Source organism: Pleurodeles waltl, chromosome 6, assembly GCF_031143425.1.
Source record: "Pleurodeles waltl isolate 20211129_DDA chromosome 6, aPleWal1.hap1.20221129, whole genome shotgun sequence".
Classification (NCBI taxonomy): domain Eukaryota; kingdom Metazoa; phylum Chordata; class Amphibia; order Caudata; family Salamandridae; genus Pleurodeles; species Pleurodeles waltl.
In genome coordinates this window covers 1137211196-1137229590 of record NC_090445.1, presented here as the reverse complement: position 1 = coordinate 1137229590, position 18395 = coordinate 1137211196, and the positions used below count along the sequence as shown (strand labels likewise).

General features: G+C 44.9%; 1 protein-coding gene across 3 annotated transcripts in view; it reads left to right on the top strand.

Annotated features, from left to right (window-relative positions):
* The window catches only part of CUEDC2 (CUE domain containing 2), a 159110-nt gene that overhangs the window by 119468 nt on the left and 21247 nt on the right, over window positions 1–18395 (top strand). The gene's annotated exons all lie outside the window — the stretch shown is intronic.

Here is an 18395-nt window from a genome sequence, read left to right as displayed (position 1 = left end):
GTCACATCATAACACGCCGGCAGCATCACATCAGTCATCCGGTATAATCTGGCCACTCACCTTCTAGTGTTAATGAACAAATACATCTGTGTTAGAGGTGCATATTCCTTAGGTTCATGAGGGAGGAAGCCCGTCAGTAGGCTGCATGTCCTAACCTAAAATGTTAAATGCCAAACTTGTTTATCTCACCCCAAGGCACAAAACTGTTCCGGAATAAGCAAGTAGCCATTAATAAATAGTTGACTGACTCTTGTTGGAACTAGGGGCCATGTGTATCAAGAAGGCCTTTTGCGAGTCAGATATAGCGATTCTTAAGAAATCGCTATTTCTGATTCGTAAAATGCAATGTATCACATTTGCGAATCGGTAATAGCAATTTCTTAAAAATCGCAAATGCTACTACAGAATCATAAATTGCGATACCGGCCCCATTCGCACCTATGGGCCTGTAGGCCCATATTTGCGAATTTTTTGCATTTCCAAAATTGCGATTTCTTAACTGGAAATCACAATTTTGGAAATGCAAAAACCCAGGATGCTGGGGGAACTAAGGCCCCCTCTGCTGCACCCCAACATGTTTTTTTAGGACATGTAAGGTGCACACATGTCAAAAGGGCATGTGTGCTTTACATGTATATTTTAAAAATGCTTTTTCAAAGCATTTTTTAAATTTGCACATGGTTACCACCAGGTTCAACCTGGTGGTATATAGCGATTCCTAAATGCCCAATTCGCATTTAGGAATTGCTTCTTACATGTGCTTTAGAAATCGTAAATAAGGATTCCTTATTTGCGATTTCTTATTTAGAGAGTCGCAATTTGCGACTCTCTAAACAGGGTCGCAATTTTAAGGAATCGCTATTTCAGCGATTCCTTAAAATTGCTTTCAGAATGCCTTTCATACATTCTGAAATGGCTTTTTGCATTCGCACTGTTTGCGAATGCAAAAAGCTTTCATACATCTGGCCCCAAGTTCTTCAACGTAGAGTGATTTATCCATCATAGGGGTTAAAGTTCGAGTTTCAAGGAGTATACATCTGAAAATCTTGCCCACTTCCCTGCGCCTATTCCGTACATCAGATTGTATCAATATACCAGTCTGGTTAACTTTGTAGCCAGTATGGTATTCGGTGCTCCCGTGTCGAATTGGACCTGCACTAAAGGGTGTAGTGGTGCAGATCACTGTGTATTTATCCAGTAGATCGTGTAATGTACCTGCGCTACAAGGAAGTATCTCTCCAGGTCTGCCATGGCAAATCAAACCTGTCTGTATGATTATGCGAGTCTTTTCCTGCTCATCTGGGGCACCCAGCCCTTCACACGAGTCTAGTGAGCAGGGAGCATGCCTTGTCAAAAAGTGTTTTCCCTGGTGTATAGGTATATTTATAAAAAGATAAAGGAGTTTAGAGATCACACTCGTTTTCATCAATGCCAATATCTGTCATGGATATTGCATGAGTGAGCCACCATTCTACCTGCAGCTCATGCTGCTCCATCACCGTCCCATAGTTACCATGTAGAATCCACTCCTTATCACTACTGACCCACATACCCAGGTTATCTTACTGAGTCTTCCCATCAAGTTAATGGGAACCTCGTGCTTATAGTGCGCTTGGCTACTGTGCCTGAAGGGCTGAAAAAATACTGTTTGCAATGAAGATGCTAAATGTTCTGGAACTTTAGGAGACAGTGGACAGTAAAATGAAACCCCAAGCCCAGAGCTTCTTTAGGCAAATGCTTGTGCTAGTGTGCAAAGTCATCCATGCATGGGACCTCCATGATAAAGATTCTTTGTCCTCCAGTAGTGACTGAACCCTAATCGATTTCCCAGGTGCTTCCTTGAAGGGTTTGAGCTGGATTGGGCTCCTCCAAATATCGGTGAGCCCGATCTTCTTAATTGAAACATCTAAGTGGATTCTGAATGGGGAGGTGTTCTTAAGTTCAAGCTCTTGCCACATATGGTAGGTAAGAATGCCCAGGGAGTCACCATGGGCATTGCTCCAGAAGTTTATGTAGGCAACACGTCGAGCCAGTGATTGGTTCAGTTGACCGAACTCCAGTCTCAGTTGGGCGGGGGAGGTTAATCTGGGAATGTTAAAGATCATCCAAAAAACTTTGCTCACTGCGTGGTTTAAGGTACCTACCTCTTTGTACTTCGCTGCCATATGTTATTGTGGGCAGGAGCTTGGCTTTTAACACTTTTAATAGGGGGGTGTAAGAAGGCCTATTCAGATATGTTTTTAGTCTTTTTAGACATAGTGCTGTGGCTAGGCTTTTTCCCTTTAGACTTTTCCTTTGATGCACGAAGTTCCCCGATTTGTCAATAACGACTCCAGGGTATTTGTACTTGTCTGTTTGAACAAGTCATGTCTTACCCCAAAACCAAGCTCCCGAGGGTGCCTTTGATCTAATTGACAGTGTATGTGTTTTACCAAAGTTTGCTGTCAAGGCATTAGTGGCTGAGTAGTGTTGATTTAGGTTTAATAGTCTCTGAAGGCTGATCAGTACGAGGTCGTAAGCGTACATGAGGCATGGTAGTTCCAGTTCCCCAATTTTTTGGGGGTGCGAGTTTGTGAGGGTGAGTGAACCCGCTAAATCTGCTAAGTATAGATTGAACAGTGTGGTGGCCAAAAAACAACCCTGTTTTAGACCCTTGGTAGCAGGGATCCGCCTTGAAAGATGGGTGCCTGTACCCAATTTTATCTGGCACCATGTGTCTGAATGAAGGGCTGTTATCAGATGTAGAAATGGATGTGGAAGCCCCTAGGTTTCAAGCTTTTTCCACAGCAGATTTCTGACCACGTGGTCAAATGCATCCTAAAGTCAACAAAGCAAAGATGGAGCTGACGTTTCAGTGTTATAGCTTTTTCAGTTAAAAGGGCAATGGTCATGATGTTCGAGATGGTGCCAGTATGTTTGGAGAATCCTGTTTGGGTCGTGGGGATTAACCCCTTTTCAGTAGACCATGCAGGCAACTGATCCAATAACAGACCTGCAAAGTACTTTGCATCATTGTCAATTCCGGCAATCAGACGATAGCTATCGGGGAGCGACCTGTCCCCAGTTTTAAAGATGGGGGAGATTATGGCTTCCTTCCAGGACTTTGGGATCGTTCCTGTCAGACCTATTTCCAGGTAGAGAGGTTTGAAAAGAAAGTAGTTTCCTAGAAGGGTCTGTTGTGCTTAAAGACTGCAGGTGGAAGTCCATTCGGTCTGGGGGCGCCCTCTCTCCTGCCCTTGGCTATCTGATTTGTTTATAGTAACCGAGTCAGTGAGTAACGTGAGCGGAGTCTTTAATAAGGGCCTGTGTGGAAGAAGAGTTCCTGGCAAAGTCGAGCTTTGTTTGGCCATGCTAATTGATGTCCGGCCGTTGAAATGGACTCCAAGATGTTCGGCACAGACAGCTTTTGGTATATGCGATGTAATGTCACTATGGTTTGGACTTGTGAGGTTGCACATTGTACGCCAGAAGCGTGCGCTGTTGTTGCATCCGAGTGTAGCCTGGCCCACAAGTCTTCACTGCGATTCCTATTGATTGCCCATTTTAACTTATTCAGTGACTATTTATGGTGCTTTAGGATTATCTGGATTGCCCGGGCTGCCGCAGAGACTCCTTATACTGTAGTTGATTTTTCTCCTTGCGTCTTGTAGTGCTGTCCTGTGGGCTTGTGCCAAGTGAGTTACGGCTGAAGGAGGTAACAGTCACCCGTTAGTGATTAGCTCCACAAAAGTTGCACTATGCCTGTTGGAAGTTGTTCCCATTTCTGCACTTCGCTGTCTTTATTTGTTTCTAGTTCAAGTGCGAGATCCATTGCTGCTTTGGGGACATGATCAGTGTTTGATTGCCCACATTTGACACGTTTGTGGTGAAAGTGGTGATATGTGCAATATTCATTTTCTCCATTTTGGTTATCCCCAGGATCATGGATAATTCCTGTGGGCAATGGTCGCTCTCGCTCCTGTTGCCTAGATCAGTGGTTCCTAAACTGTGCGCTGTGGCACCCCAGTGCGCCACCAATCTCAGCCAGGGGCGCCACGGTCACTTCAAAACTATCAATGCTGCACGCATTGTTCAGCAATAAACCTTTCCAGATCGTTTCAATGAACTGCAGTTCAGTAATAGTCACCAGATGCCAGTATGAGCACCGATTTCCAGACTTCGGAACAGCAGCTCTAGTTGCATAATTTTTATTGCTGAAGGATAGCTTTAGTTCTACTTATCCGTGTTTCCATTTTTGTAAGCCACCTCACCCAGACAAAAAGTGCAGTTTTTCAGAAGACTGGTACCCCTGTCCTAACACACTCAAGGTGACTCAGTTTTGTTTTCATTGTTGCATTCTCTCAGCTTTGCTGGAATACTGCTGATATTTTACTCTCTTTTGAAGTAGTGAAAAATGCTTGTGTTAACATGGTTTTCTACATTGATGTGTTAGTAACAGTCAGTCCGGCGTTTAAATTATCATAGATTTTCAGGCTTACCCCTGCAAAAAATTGATATAATTCTGATTCCAGAATGTATGCAGTAGGAATTTATACATATCCTCTTTCAGTGTGTGATGGTGTACAGAAACAACAAGCTGCCAGGATTGCATTTGGCATTTTAATTGTGGACTGTTGCTGCATTAGCCATCATTATACAACATCTCTGCTAGAAGGCTGATGAATGAGAATTACAGTGCACACTGTAGTCCCGCCTGCCAAATAAATGTAATGTAATGGGTAGCCGCGGCCAACAGCCAATTGGTCAAGGGAGCCGCGGGTCAAAAAAGTTTGGGAATCACTGGCCTAGATGGTAGGAGGCCACTTATTTGAATAGTGGAAGGGTGACAAACATGTAGTCAATTGTGGTAGAGACTGTGGTAGAACAATACATAGATTTTACTTAGAGGAAAACAGGATGCATTAAAGAAAGAAAGAAAATAAATGAAACTTTTAAGCTTCATTTTTAAGATTAGGCAGTGGTCCATAGGACTACTGCCTGCGCTTCAAAAAATATTTGTTCCAGCATTCACACAGAGGAATGTCCCTATGAATCCCCTTCCCATTTGCGAATGGTTACTACCTCCTTTGAAATGTCTTTCTAAAATTAATGTTTTGCGACTGTAATTCAGTAACAAAAAACATACGACTCAGATTCTGTACTTGGAAGGGATGCCCTAAACACACCCTTCCAAATACCAATTTTGTGATTTGTACATATGTAAAAGCTTTTTTGCAGTTGGAGAATCTGGCCATTTCCAACTGGAAAAATTATTTTTACACATGGCAGATAGACAACTGGACCTAAAGTGCTAAAGAACTATCAGTAGTACAGGATGCTGCTCTATGTTAATCACAGTTGCCCAACACCGTGCCCAGTTAAATCAGCCAGCAGAGCTGCTGGTAAAATTGTCTAGATTGGGCTTCAGTTACAAGCTCAACCTTACCCCCTGCCTGACCCCGACCCCTTCCCCACACACCCAACCCCACCCTGCCCACACAGCTTGGTTTTGGGGGAAGGTGGGGCCATGGAATGCTCCCCTTTGCCTCACCAGAGTCTCCCTGACTCACTGATTCCCTCCCAAGCCTCAACTACAGCACACTATCGCCCCCATACTTTTATGGGAGCAGACTTGTTCACAAAATTGCGAGTATGTGTATCGGAATGGAATCCAGTAATTCCTGGTCTGGATGTTATTCCCCATTCAAAGGGCAAAAACTTGTAAATGTATGCTGGGATGCAATTACCAACCAGAGGTGATTGGGCCCGGTATTGGTGAATAGAATGTAGCTAGCATTTTCCTTTTACGATCGCTTAAAGATAAGTTGCCCTTCCATATACTCATAAAGTATATTTAAAACAAAAAAACTTCACTGTAGATGTTTTGAGCCAGTTTTGCTCTGACAACTCTCAAATGTATTGTGAGAACCATGGAAAGAGTGGTGTTGCATAAAATAAGTTGGCATGCAGGTGTTATTGTAATCTCCTCACTCAATTTTAGTTTTGTTGCCACTCACACTGATCAGTCTGTAGGTAGAGCTGCTGATCATCTCAATGGAGCTTTGGATGTCGCTGTCTGTCAATGGCATTTTGTTTTACCAGCAGTTGTTTTAGTTCTGCTTTGGAAAACATTTGAGCTACTGTTTTCAGAGGACTAAGATGTGGGTGAAAGACTTTTAAGCTTATGAAGATTTCATTTTCTCATTTGGAAAGTGGTACATCACAACCTGTGAATGCACAAGAATGTGATTCACCAATTAACATATTTTAATATTGTGATACACTGTAAAGCTATGGCTCCAATTTTTGAATACTCTTGCTACTATTGTGTAAGCATTACAATGTGGCCGCAATGAACCACAAGATGAGAGGTCCTTCTGAGGAGATGGTGTAGGAGATGAAAGTGTTTGGCAATTTGCAGCTATAGGGCCTGGTAACAAGTGTAGGCATTATTTATCACCATTAATAAATAACGATACCACGGGGGACGTTATTTATTGGGTGCAGAAATAATTCGGATTACCATTTATTGTAGAATAACGTGGATTTTGGTGTTTAACATACAAAAATCCACATGATACATAAAAATCGTTTTTCCTCCAATAAATTTCGGCAGGTTTGACCTGCCAAGATTTATCAAAGGTTGAGTTATTTTATTTTATGCATCTGATAATTATTGGATGGTTTAAATACTGAACAACTCATAATTCCAACCTGGGGGTAGACAGGGGGTTATGCATTAGTCAAAATAAACTGCCCAACTCATAATGAGTCCCTTAGTGTTTGCTAACTTGTAACAATATAGGTGTACCACAAGAGAATGCTTTGCTTCTTAGATTTGCTTTCAACAGAGATTGTAATGAAACACATGCAATTTTTAATTGATGACACTAACAGAACACTGCTTGGGATGTTAGAGGGCTGAGAAATGTAAGGAAAACTAGAGAGATGTTCTATTTAAGCAGACATGACATGACAAAAGTGTTGCCTTTTTGCTGGCGATCAAGGCTCCTTGTACATCACATTCCCACAGGGTAACTATCATGATCTGAAAGGGGATAGCATTCAAGCATATTTATCCATTAGCAGACAAATATGGGCGTTATCTCCTAATTCAAAGCTTTTTCTATGTTCAAATGTCACATTAATCAACACATACATCCTAATTAGATGACCTGTAGTTTTACCAAGAGATGATTGCGGTGTGAAAGAAGACTGATTTCCGAGCTGTTACATGGGGGAGGGATTTAAAAATGTTTCTTGATCACCCTGGTTTATTGATCATCTACAGCACAGACGACTATATTTGCAAGCTAAAACTCTGGTGTGGATAAAATGGCAGCATGGTATTATTGGCAATTGATGATATACATGCCGGAAAACAGGTGCTCACCTATCACTCATGAGGTCGATATGCAGCTTTCTCTACCAACTATTCATTGCTATCACAGAAAGTATGTCTATGATAGATAGTTACAGCCATTTTGCTTTGTGCGTGGTCTGATCACTCACAAGCGACTGACCAATATATTTTCAGTTCTTAGGTTCGCAGGAACTGTGTTTCTCTGTATTAAACTTTATTACAGCTGTCCAGATCAGTAAGAAATATGAAACTTAAAGTATTGTTTACTTGGGAGGAGCCAAGATGGCGGCCGGGACGGTCGCTTGATCCGAGCGCTCCGTCTCCGGCCACTTCGAGTCATCCTGGAAGGCGCCCCCCCAGCGGCCTGGTAGCAACGGCCGGGACGGCGACCTGACTGGGGAAGACCGGTGCATTTAACGGACGCCGCGAGCGCTCCTCGGATCGCGAACGGGGCGAGACTGGGACTCGCCGTTCCGCGACGGGAGCAGTACGGAGCGAAGGGAGCTGCGGTTGCACTCCCGGTCGCGATATCGCCGGGCGCGGCCGCCTCCTGCCTCCCCACCAACCCGCGGCTGGGGGAGTAGGGAAGACGCGGCCGGCAGTGAACCGGGCAGTTCATCCTACCAGGCGCCCCGGCTCACCGACACGAGGAACCGGGGCGCCATCTTGGATTTCGGCGACCGGCACGGGCAAAAGTAGCAGTGGGGCAGCGAAGAGGCCCGGAAAAGTGGACTCGAAGCGGCGGTGGCCCCGCGGGCAGCGGGGATTCCAGGTGTAGGCACATTTTAACTTCAAAAAAAAAAAAAAGAAAGAAAAGAAGAAAAAGGAAATTAAAGAATAAGGTGAGGAGGGCGCATACGAGGTGGGGAACACTAATTCTACACGGAGGAGGTACACCTCGGGAACGGCAAGCGCCCCCCCCCCTACACCCCACCGCTCCATCCTCGCGATTGGGCAAATAAGAAGCGGACCGCGCGCTCCTGGGAGCACAGCTTACTTAACAAAAGCAGAATGGATGGCTGGGCTGAACTGTGGATATGGGGCCTGCCCTGGGGTCCTTAACGGAGGGTCCCTGCCGCAAACGCTCCTAGCGGCGCACGGTATATTCGCAGTGCCCTGCGACCGTCTCAACCTGTGTCTTCTCCCGTGTCTTGGCGCCTCACCCGACCGTCCAGCACTTCTTCCCTCTTTCGGAGGGAAACTTCTGGCACCAAGCCCTGCCGCCACACAATAAGGAACAAGTGTTCTTCCCTAACGACTGCACCCTCTGCACACCTCAGTGGGTTTGGTGGACAGCCCCACAGGAACGTATAGGTGGATCAAAGAATTCATCAATGACTGCAGTGTTAGTCACTAAACACTCAGGTCATAATAAGCCAAACTAGGACTAGATGTTCCCTTGCTTTGCTGCCTAACTACAAGCCCACCAGTGCGAAGTCCCTGCAGTTCAGGAGGCAATCTCATAGCAGCCAAAATGGCCGGTAGAGCCAAGTCAACCAAGAACCCAGATCGAACTACCCAAGCGACAACGCCCACAGATCAACAACCTGGCCCATCCCTACAATCCTTGGAAAGCACACTTCTAGCGCACTCTACTCAATTCGAGAAAGTATTGCAGGCAATACTGGACACTAAGTCGTCCCTGGAGGGCAGAATTGATGCAGTGGCGCAGGACCTGAATCTTCTACGAGTGGATCACCGTAGCCTAGCCGAGAAAGTAAAAACAACTGAAGCTGAAATAGCGGAACTAACTCCAATAGCGCAAGGGAACCAAAAACAAATTCAGCGCATGGATGAAGAGCTGAAGATACTCTGGAGAAGATCCGAGGAAATGGAGAGCAGGGCGCGCCAAAATAACGTGAGATTTCTGGGTTTCCCGGAAAGTATGCGTCAACCGGAAACAGAAATTTCCCTAGAGCAGTGGCTAATCAAGGAAGTGTTGAATGGGGCTCCATCCAAGTTTTTCTCGATTGAAAGGGCCTATAGAGTCCCGGGCAGGCCTCCAGCCCCCGGCCAGCCCCCTAGACCACTGATTGCCAGGTTCCTGAATTACAGAGACCGAGACGCAATATTGCAACAATTCCGCAATAAGGGCCCGTTCAAGTATGAAGACTCGAACATCAATGCCTATCCAGACTTCACGCAAGAGGTGCAGAATCAGCGCAATTCTTTTGTTAAAATCAAGCAACGCCTACGAGAACAGAACATAAAATATGCCCTGCTCTTCCCAGCCAAGCTAAGGGTAGTGATGGAGGACCGCACTCACATATTCACCAGCACCGAGGATGCCTGGACATGGCTCCACGCCAAGGGCCTTGCACACCCCCGGGAAGACGCAGAGGAGGACGAGAAACGGCGGAGACCCACTGCAGGGAAGCGATTCAAACGGCGCACCAGAGGCCAGCCCAATGACTGGCAAGCAGCAGAGGAAAGAGCGAAAGTGCTTAAAGAGACGCCGCTGCACATGCAAAGCAGCAGTATAATTCCCGGCGGGCTTGTGGGAATGGAACCGGATTCAGACACAGCCAGCTCCGTATCCACGGCAACAAGAGAACTAGGTGGGCCGAAGGTCACCCCAAGATCTGCCGATGAACTATAAACCACCTGCTTAGGTCCAGAGTGAACACCAGAGATGGCGGCAGCATCTGGGAAAAATTATAGAGACTTCATGACACTGCCAAGATGTGGGGATAAAGTGCTTCCGACAATATACATCTTTGATATAAATACTAAGCTAAGTGATTTGGGGTACAAACAGGTGGCATGTGGCGGGTGGGTGGGGCCAGAGGGAACGGAAATATGCCAAGGGGGGGCGCCTGAAGATATTGGCAGACTCAGTCTGCGGCATGTTGTGAGCCCCTTATAAGAGCCACATCTGTAAGTTATGAGAATCCCAATGTGCGAATCCAACTGGATAAAAGTTATGTTACACATTTTTAAGTTTTGTAGTTTCACCGTAGTTGTGAGTAGAATAAGGGGTTTAATCAGGGGGGAGGGGATTAGTAGTTTAGTAGAAATGCAGCGATCGGAAATACTTAATGCACAAAAGATGGACCTGCACCCGCTATATCTAAATATTAGCAGTAGAAAGGCAGAGACCAGGTGGGCCAATATTAAAACCAGGCCCACGATACAGCAACATACCCCCTGCACCCTACAAGATGTCTTCTAGAAGTAACATGGAGAACCAATATATCATATTAACATGGAATGTCAGGGGCCTTGGGACGCCGAGCAAACGGGCTAGAGTGTATGCTCGACTTAAGAGACAAGGAGTGCATATCGCTATTTTGCAAGAGACACATATACTAGAGGGGGATCTACGAGACCTGCGCGTGAAATGGGGGGGCCAGCTGATAGGCACAACGTATTCGACCTTTGCGAGAGGGGTGCTGATTTGGATAGCAGCGGGAGTTCCATTCCTCATGTCAGCACACAAGATAGACCAGGGAGGGAGGTACGTAGTAATGGAGGGCAAATTAGATGGCAGACAGCTGGCTGTGGTTGGGGTATATGCCCCCAACAGTAACATTACAGGCTTTCTTACCACTCTCACCCCAACGTTGCTGTCCCACCCCATGCCTCTAGCCATTTGGGGAGGTGACTTTAACAGCACCCCAGTAGCAGCATTAGACAGAAACAGCGCCCACCAGAGCGCATCAACCAACAGGAAGCATACAAGCCCCCTACAAGAATGGGCAAACGTTATGGGCCTATTCGATGTATGGCGGTTAGGCCACCCAGAGCAAAAAGAATATTCATTTTATTCGGTTCCACACAACACCCACACTAGAATTGACATAGTATGGGGCACCCGCGAAATAGGGGCGCTAACCACTGAGTCCGAATATTTAGCAAAGACAGTTTCAGACCATACGCCTCTGCGGGTAACTCTGAACTGGGGCAGGTCACGTCAGGCAATTCCCACTTGGAGATTCCAGGCGGAGGCTTTACAAGACCAAGCATTTGCTGCAACACTGGGGAAATCTATAGGCCATTATTGGGAAATAAACGCTATGTCTGCAATAACCCGGGCGATAGAATGGGACGCCCACAAGGTAGTGGCCCGCGGAGTATGTATGTCCACTACGTGGGGAGCGAGACGCTCCTTACAGACGGAAATTAGCAAACTTGAGAAGGAGCTGAGAGATGCGGAGAAAGCGGTGGCACGGGGGGAAATTGCCAGCACTGTCCTTAAAGAAAAGCGCTTAAGATACAACGAGGCAGATAGCAGGCTCCGTTGCCACGACTATAAATATTACTTAACCAGGTTGCAAACGGAAGGTGATAGATCAAGCAGAATGCAAGCGTGGCTACTCCGCGAGGATAGACAGCAAGCTCCAATAGGGGCCATCCGGGTGGGCGCGCAAGAGATGGCTACTACACAAGCAGAAATTAACGAGACGTTTAGGAATTACTACTCTAACTTATACACTAAACGTACTTCGTGCACAGCTACACAACTAGAGGCCTTTCTGGCGGACTCCTTCCTACCCCAACTACCACAATCAGATAGAGATGGAATTGAAACCCCTATAACAGCAGCAGAAATAGAATTAGCCCTTGCACAGCTGCCCAGGAACAAAGCGCCCGGCACGGATGGCCTCCCCTCGGAGTATTACAAAGCTTATTTACCCAGTCTGAAATCCCATCTGCTGGGAGTGTTTCAGGAGGCGTGGACTAAAGAAAGCTTACCCACATCCCAAAGGGAAGCTATGATAGTGGTACTCCCTAAACAGGGTCGTGACCACACGGATGTGAAATCTTATAGACCACTATCGCTGTTAAACACAGACTGCAAAATATTAGGCAAAATACTGGCCAACAGGTTAGCCCCCCTCATGCAATTATTGATACATCCAGATCAAAGCGGCTTCATCCCCAAGCGTAACACCTTCCTAAATATTCGTAGGTTGCTGAGTATAATAGGAGATACCCCCAAGAATGCACAGGAGGAAATGGTGCTCTCATTGGACATAGAAAAGGCCTTTGATACGCTCGAATGGGACTTCCTGTTGGCCACGATGGCCCGCATGGGAATAGGCCCTAATTACATCCGCTGGGTTCGGACATTGTACTCTAATCCGAGCGCGAGGGTAAAGTCAGGTGGGGTGATCTCTGATAGTTTCCCGATCTCCAGGGGGACACGGCAGGGCTGTCCATTATCCCCGCTACTGTTTGCCATAGCAATGGAACCGTTAGCGGCAAAAGTTCGCCACATGGAGCACAAATGGGGAATTGTTAGAAATGGATTACATCACACGAACTCACTATATGCTGATGATGCTTTGATATATATTAGGAACGGTTGTGCAGCTATTCCACCTGTAATATCCTTATTGGCTGAATTCGGAGGCCTGTCTGGCCTTGTGGTAAACTGGGAGAAGTCGTGTGTCTTTCCCCTGGTTAAAAGGGCTCCCCGCAACCATGATCCTCCAGAGGTAGGACACCTTAAGTGGTGCCCTACAACATTTAAATACCTAGGGATAAACATATATCATGCCACGGAAGACCTAAGAGATGGGAACTTGGGGAAGGCGCTAACTTCTATAAAAGGCTCCTTACAATTCTGGAACAAGCTCCCTCTCTCGCCACCCGGCAAGGTGGCGATTGCTAATATGTTGATTCTACCTCGGCTTTTATATTACTTTGCGGCCCTGCCGATAATCATTCCCAAACGCTTCTTTAGCAATCTAAACACAGCATTACTGCAGCTTATTTGGGGAGGTGGCAGAGCACGAGTGGCGCTATCCACAATGCAGCATCCGCTGGATAACGGTGGCCTAGGAACTCCGAATTTTGAAAAATACTATGCAGCTGCACAACTTCAATGGGTCCAACATTGGATCCACAGACCAGAGCAAGCGGAACCTATGAGCCTCGAGCCCCGGCGGAATGGGATCCCCCTTTTAAATTGGCTATCGTCAAAGCCCCCCAGAGTGACACGGGTCAACCCTTTGCTTGCAGCTGCGCATACGTGCTGGGCCAGGTTTGTGCAAAAAAGAGCGGATAAGCTCCCATACTCTCCATACGTTCCGCTGAACTTCCTATTGGTGGGAAGTGCAGCGAGGATGCAAGCCGTAAAGCTGTGGAATGAAGCAGGAATACTGACCGTAGGGGATTGCTATGAAGACGGTAAATTAATGACGTTCGAGGCTATCCAGGCACTTACGGAGATAAATCCGGGGCAGTTCCTGACATATGCCGTATGTCACGAAATCAGGAGAATATGGGGAATGAGCACCTCGGAACCAGAGATCTCCCCTGTGTTTCACCAGCTTCTACAATATAGTGATCAAACAAAAATAATATCCAATCTATACAGAACCCTCAACAGGACACCGGATACACAAACAGGGAAAGCATGGGGTAGATGGAATGCAGTACTCCCCACTCCGATACCACTGGATGACTGGCCCAAGGTCCTGTCCCACATCAGAGGTGTGTCAAGGAATCCCAGATTTAGATATACCCAATTTAATTACACGCATCAAACATATCTTTCCCCAGCCAGAATAAAGCGCATGTTCCCTGATGCAGTAACAATATGCCCTAGATGTAGATCAACGTCGGCATCCTTTTATCATATGGTATGGGACTGCCCGAATATACAAACGGCCTGGGCAGAGGTGGTAGAGGAGGTATCTGGGCTAACGGGACTTGCACTAGTAGCAGACCCCGGGTCCTGTCTGCTGGGACTTAGGAAGAGACCAAAAAAACAAAGACATTTACACAAATTCATAGACCTGGCCTTTTTAATGTACAAAAGGTTAATAGCAATGCATTGGAAAGCCGTAAGGCTCCTGACCTGAAATCCTGGCACTCTCTAATAATACGCTGGGCTCGCACTGAATATCAGGTACTAAAAAGAATGGTGCGCGAAGGGCGACAACACACAGGATGCTCTACATGGGAGGATATGGTGACAAAGCTGGAGGCCAAAAACGATGAGAAGCCGCCTTGAACCGGGGCACGCGTATTTGCAACAACCACAGCATAAATTCCTCTGCACCCCCCACCTTGGAAACAAAATCCATAGTACACCCAGGCACCACAGAGTAAGCACACCATCTCCCCCCATTTGTCCAGTAATAGTCGCCCACTAAATCTGTCACCACAGTTTTAGCGACGCGTGGAGAGCAGAAAACCAGGGGAGCCACCCGCACACACTAATTAAGTTGAGGCCCCCCTCAGACATTTAGGGAACTCATGCACGCAAAGCAAGGTCCACACTGGTCTCAAGCGAATGCCTATATAAAATGAACAAGGAAGGATAAACCCATGGAGGGTGCAGCCAGAAATGATACCGCAAGATTAGAAGTGTTCCGTGAAGTGCATATTGGGGGGGGTGTGTAATTGTTACAAGATAATTAGTCATTGTTTTGGTTCATCCTGCGGTTGCAAATTGTACAATTTGTATCATATTTTGGAAAATAAAACCAATAAATATATTTAAAAAAAAAAAAAAGTATTGTTTACTTTGGGGCTGTTTTATGCACCTTATGCTTGCTTTATTTTGAGTTTGCCATTTTTATATTACGATTATGTTTTTAGTTAGTGGATTGCAATGTTTTAACCTACAGAGCACCATTTCGACTTATGCACTCACCACTTGAGTGTGGTGCTTTTATGATATCCTGATGATGTTTGTTGTCTTTGTGGCACTGCAATGTTTTTCATTCTGTAGCTTGTTCTTATTTATGTGCTTATGCTTTTGTGGCCTTCAGCCGAATACATTTTGTTTGGACTGACCAATGTGCTGCTGACCCACGGTTAACACAGACAATGGTGCTCCTGACCTAAGGCAGTGCTGGTCATTGCCCTTAGAGGAGAGCGGTAGCAGGTGACTGTTGAATAGTTTCAGCTAAACATAGGATTGATAACTAGTGTCTGTTGTGTCTGGATTGGTTTTAAGGCTTATGATAGTGGCATTTGCACTTGAAAGTATGCCAGAACACTTAGAAAAATACATGACCATTTTACTGCACTTGTGGATAGCTTTGTGTCTTGGAGACAGGTTAAGCCCGTAATCTCGGAAGGGAGACAAAGGTACATACATACAAGAGAGATTGGATGAGTTCTGCCATTTGGTGGAAATTAAACAGCGTATCCAAAGTTGAGTTCATACTCTCAATGTGACTGTAAAGAAAAATCAAACTGTTTATGAAATGGCCTGTTGAAGCAGGTAGTAGCCTGGTTTCGGGTCTTGGGAAAGTATGTTTACTGGGACACAAGAATACTCCGAGCTTTGGGTACTCTACGTGACGTAGTAACCAGCTGGTTCTGATGATGCAGACCTTTACGACCAATATGCCTTCTGATATTGTTACTGCTGAAGACTTCTTTAGATGTCAATTATACTGTCTCTCAAATAGAAATCTCCCAAGAATCTTGTTGCCTTGGAAAAAATCCAAAGTGGAAACAAAATATATTTGCAGCTTTAATATAATCAAAATAATGTCATGAACTAAATGCAACTGCTAGTACTTAAACATACACTCTTAGCCAAATTTCGGATTAAAGGACACTTTTATGGACAAGGAATACACAAATCTAGAGGTGTTCCTTAACTTTTTGCACCAGACACAATAGTTATGCCCAAGGATGAGAATTTAATGGGTCATATGTAAGGGTTTTATAGAAGATCAACATGTGTATGATTCTGCAGATTATTTCTAGCAGTTGGATCCATATTCTTGGTGCAACAACATCACATGTACTTTTTTTTTCCTTTTACTTATCTTTTCCTTTCCTGGTGTGATGGATGTTGAGGGTCAGAAATTTTTTATTTACTGTGTATTTTCTAAACCTTTTCTTTGAGGGAGGCGGGCTGATTCAGTTGTAGGACTCCAAATTTGAAGCTGCCTTTAGGGTGACATGTTTGTCTGGGTTGTATAGATCAGAATGAGTAGTGTGGTTTGAAGTAAGAGGCGATTTTAAATGTTGTTTTCACACTCCCAGTATAGGGGGGAAAAACTAGGGCTTGCACAATAATGTAATGTCTTCCTGGAGAATGTGAAGCTTGACTTTATGGCGATGATGTAGTCTGTTCAAGGAAGTCCTGTAGATCCTGTGATTGTGGATTTGCATTGAAAGTTGGCAAGTCCCTATGATAAACAAATGTTTCTTTTGTAGGACCAACATGGGAGTTAACCCAAGTGGGGCCACATCATTAAGCCAAAAGCATTCAGGCATAAGGTTTTATCAGCGTGAAGAAGGTAGCACTCATGGCATGAAGTGATTTGATTTTTAGGAAAACGCTTGGATCTTTTCAGAGGCAGTCACTTTTAATAGTAACCACAAACCATCTGCATACTATTGGGTCCATTTGTAATCTTTGGTTAGCATGGAGAACATTTGATTCACATACTTATTGCATACCCTAGGGGGTAGTCTGAATATTTGAAATGTTCCACAAGGCATGTAACCCAAATGATTTCATCTTGGAGAATTCAGATGAGTGTGTTAGACATCATCCATTGTAAGGTCATACAGCAAACATAGTAACTAGAATGATGAGGTTGTTGTAGTCAAGTTTGTCAAAACCTAGAGAAAAGTGCAGTAGCACCAATAGATCACTATCAAGCATGGAGGTTCATCAAGTAATTAGCATGTGGCCTTCTTAATGTTGATCTCAGTTTGAAACCAAACATTACTACAAAATATTCAAGGTATTTGAATGAGATTTGAGCTCCCGTTAAATTTTCAGTAATTTTTCCAAGGAATTGCAGTTTGGAAATCAGTTCAAGATATGTCAAGTTGTTTAGTCTCAAATTGGATTTATTTAGTATTGGAAAAGTTTATTTGCTTTATGGATTGAAGTACTATTCCCAGGAGAAGGTGATGCATTAGTGATGCTAGCAATAAATGGTGACATTTTAATTGACCACTTTTTTGCATAAGGCTGGTGGGGTAGAATTATCAACATAAGGAGGGGGTAACGGAGGGGGGGTTACGGTAACTCAGTGAGGTACGAAATGTTTAAGTTAAAAAAAAAAAAAACAGTTTATATATTCATGTGGGACTTACCGAGGAGGCTGTTACCGGATATTTTCTCTTTGAGATGGATGTTGGGTAGCAATTCAGTATTGAAAACGCTGAATTTCTTTTAAGGAAAATCATTAGAGTGGTATATTTTGTTCCAAAGATTTGAGGACTAGAATTCAATCTTGATAACCTCTTTGGATCCATGAAAGTAACTTTTCTCTTTCAGCCATTTTCAGGAGAAAAGAATGAGAATAGTTGCGGCCCTAGGAAAAGCATCAAAGTTTGCCCCTCTGCTATACGGTTCCTCCAAATCAAGTAGTATTGTGTATATGGTCAACATATACGTCACTGTATAAGGGATTCAGTCCATGTATACCATCAGGAAATAGTGACAAGGTTCCTAGCTAGATCACAATGCCCCCTCTGAATCCCTAAAGTCATCAGTGTACCAGATGGTATTTGCAACCTCGAACTCGACTACTCAGAAAACCAAGGAAATTGTGGAAACAGATGTATCTGTTCTTTGTCACTATGCGTCCCCAAGATGACACTCAAGAAAGATGCAGGAACGTTTTTTTTAACATTTATTGCAACAGTCTTATGAAAAAAACATAAGTGGCGACTATTAGGCAAACGAGACAAAGCATGGTAACCAGCATTACAAAAATGGTGAAAAACATACAGTTCAACCATGGGAATGTTATGTTGGTACAATCCTTTCTGTTACTACCTATGTTGTCCAAAGCATAGCAGGAGTTTCTTGTGCCAGCTCAGTTGTGACGGCCTAACCCCCATACCTGGGTACAATGTACTAGGAGCAGGTCTGCTGTAGTGCTGACTATTGTATTGTGCAGGGTAGAAGTCAGAATCAGCCACGCTGCATCTCAGGCAAGGTTGAACCACATCCCAGGATAATCCTAGCGGAAGTGCTTCTCTGCATAATGTGGCGCAGAGGCAGTTTTTATAATACAGTTTGTCGGGGCGCAAGCTCGATGCTATGATATGTCTGCAAGTAAGGAGCTGTCTCCACGGACAGTCGCAATACTAGGGCATCGCAGTCTGCGAC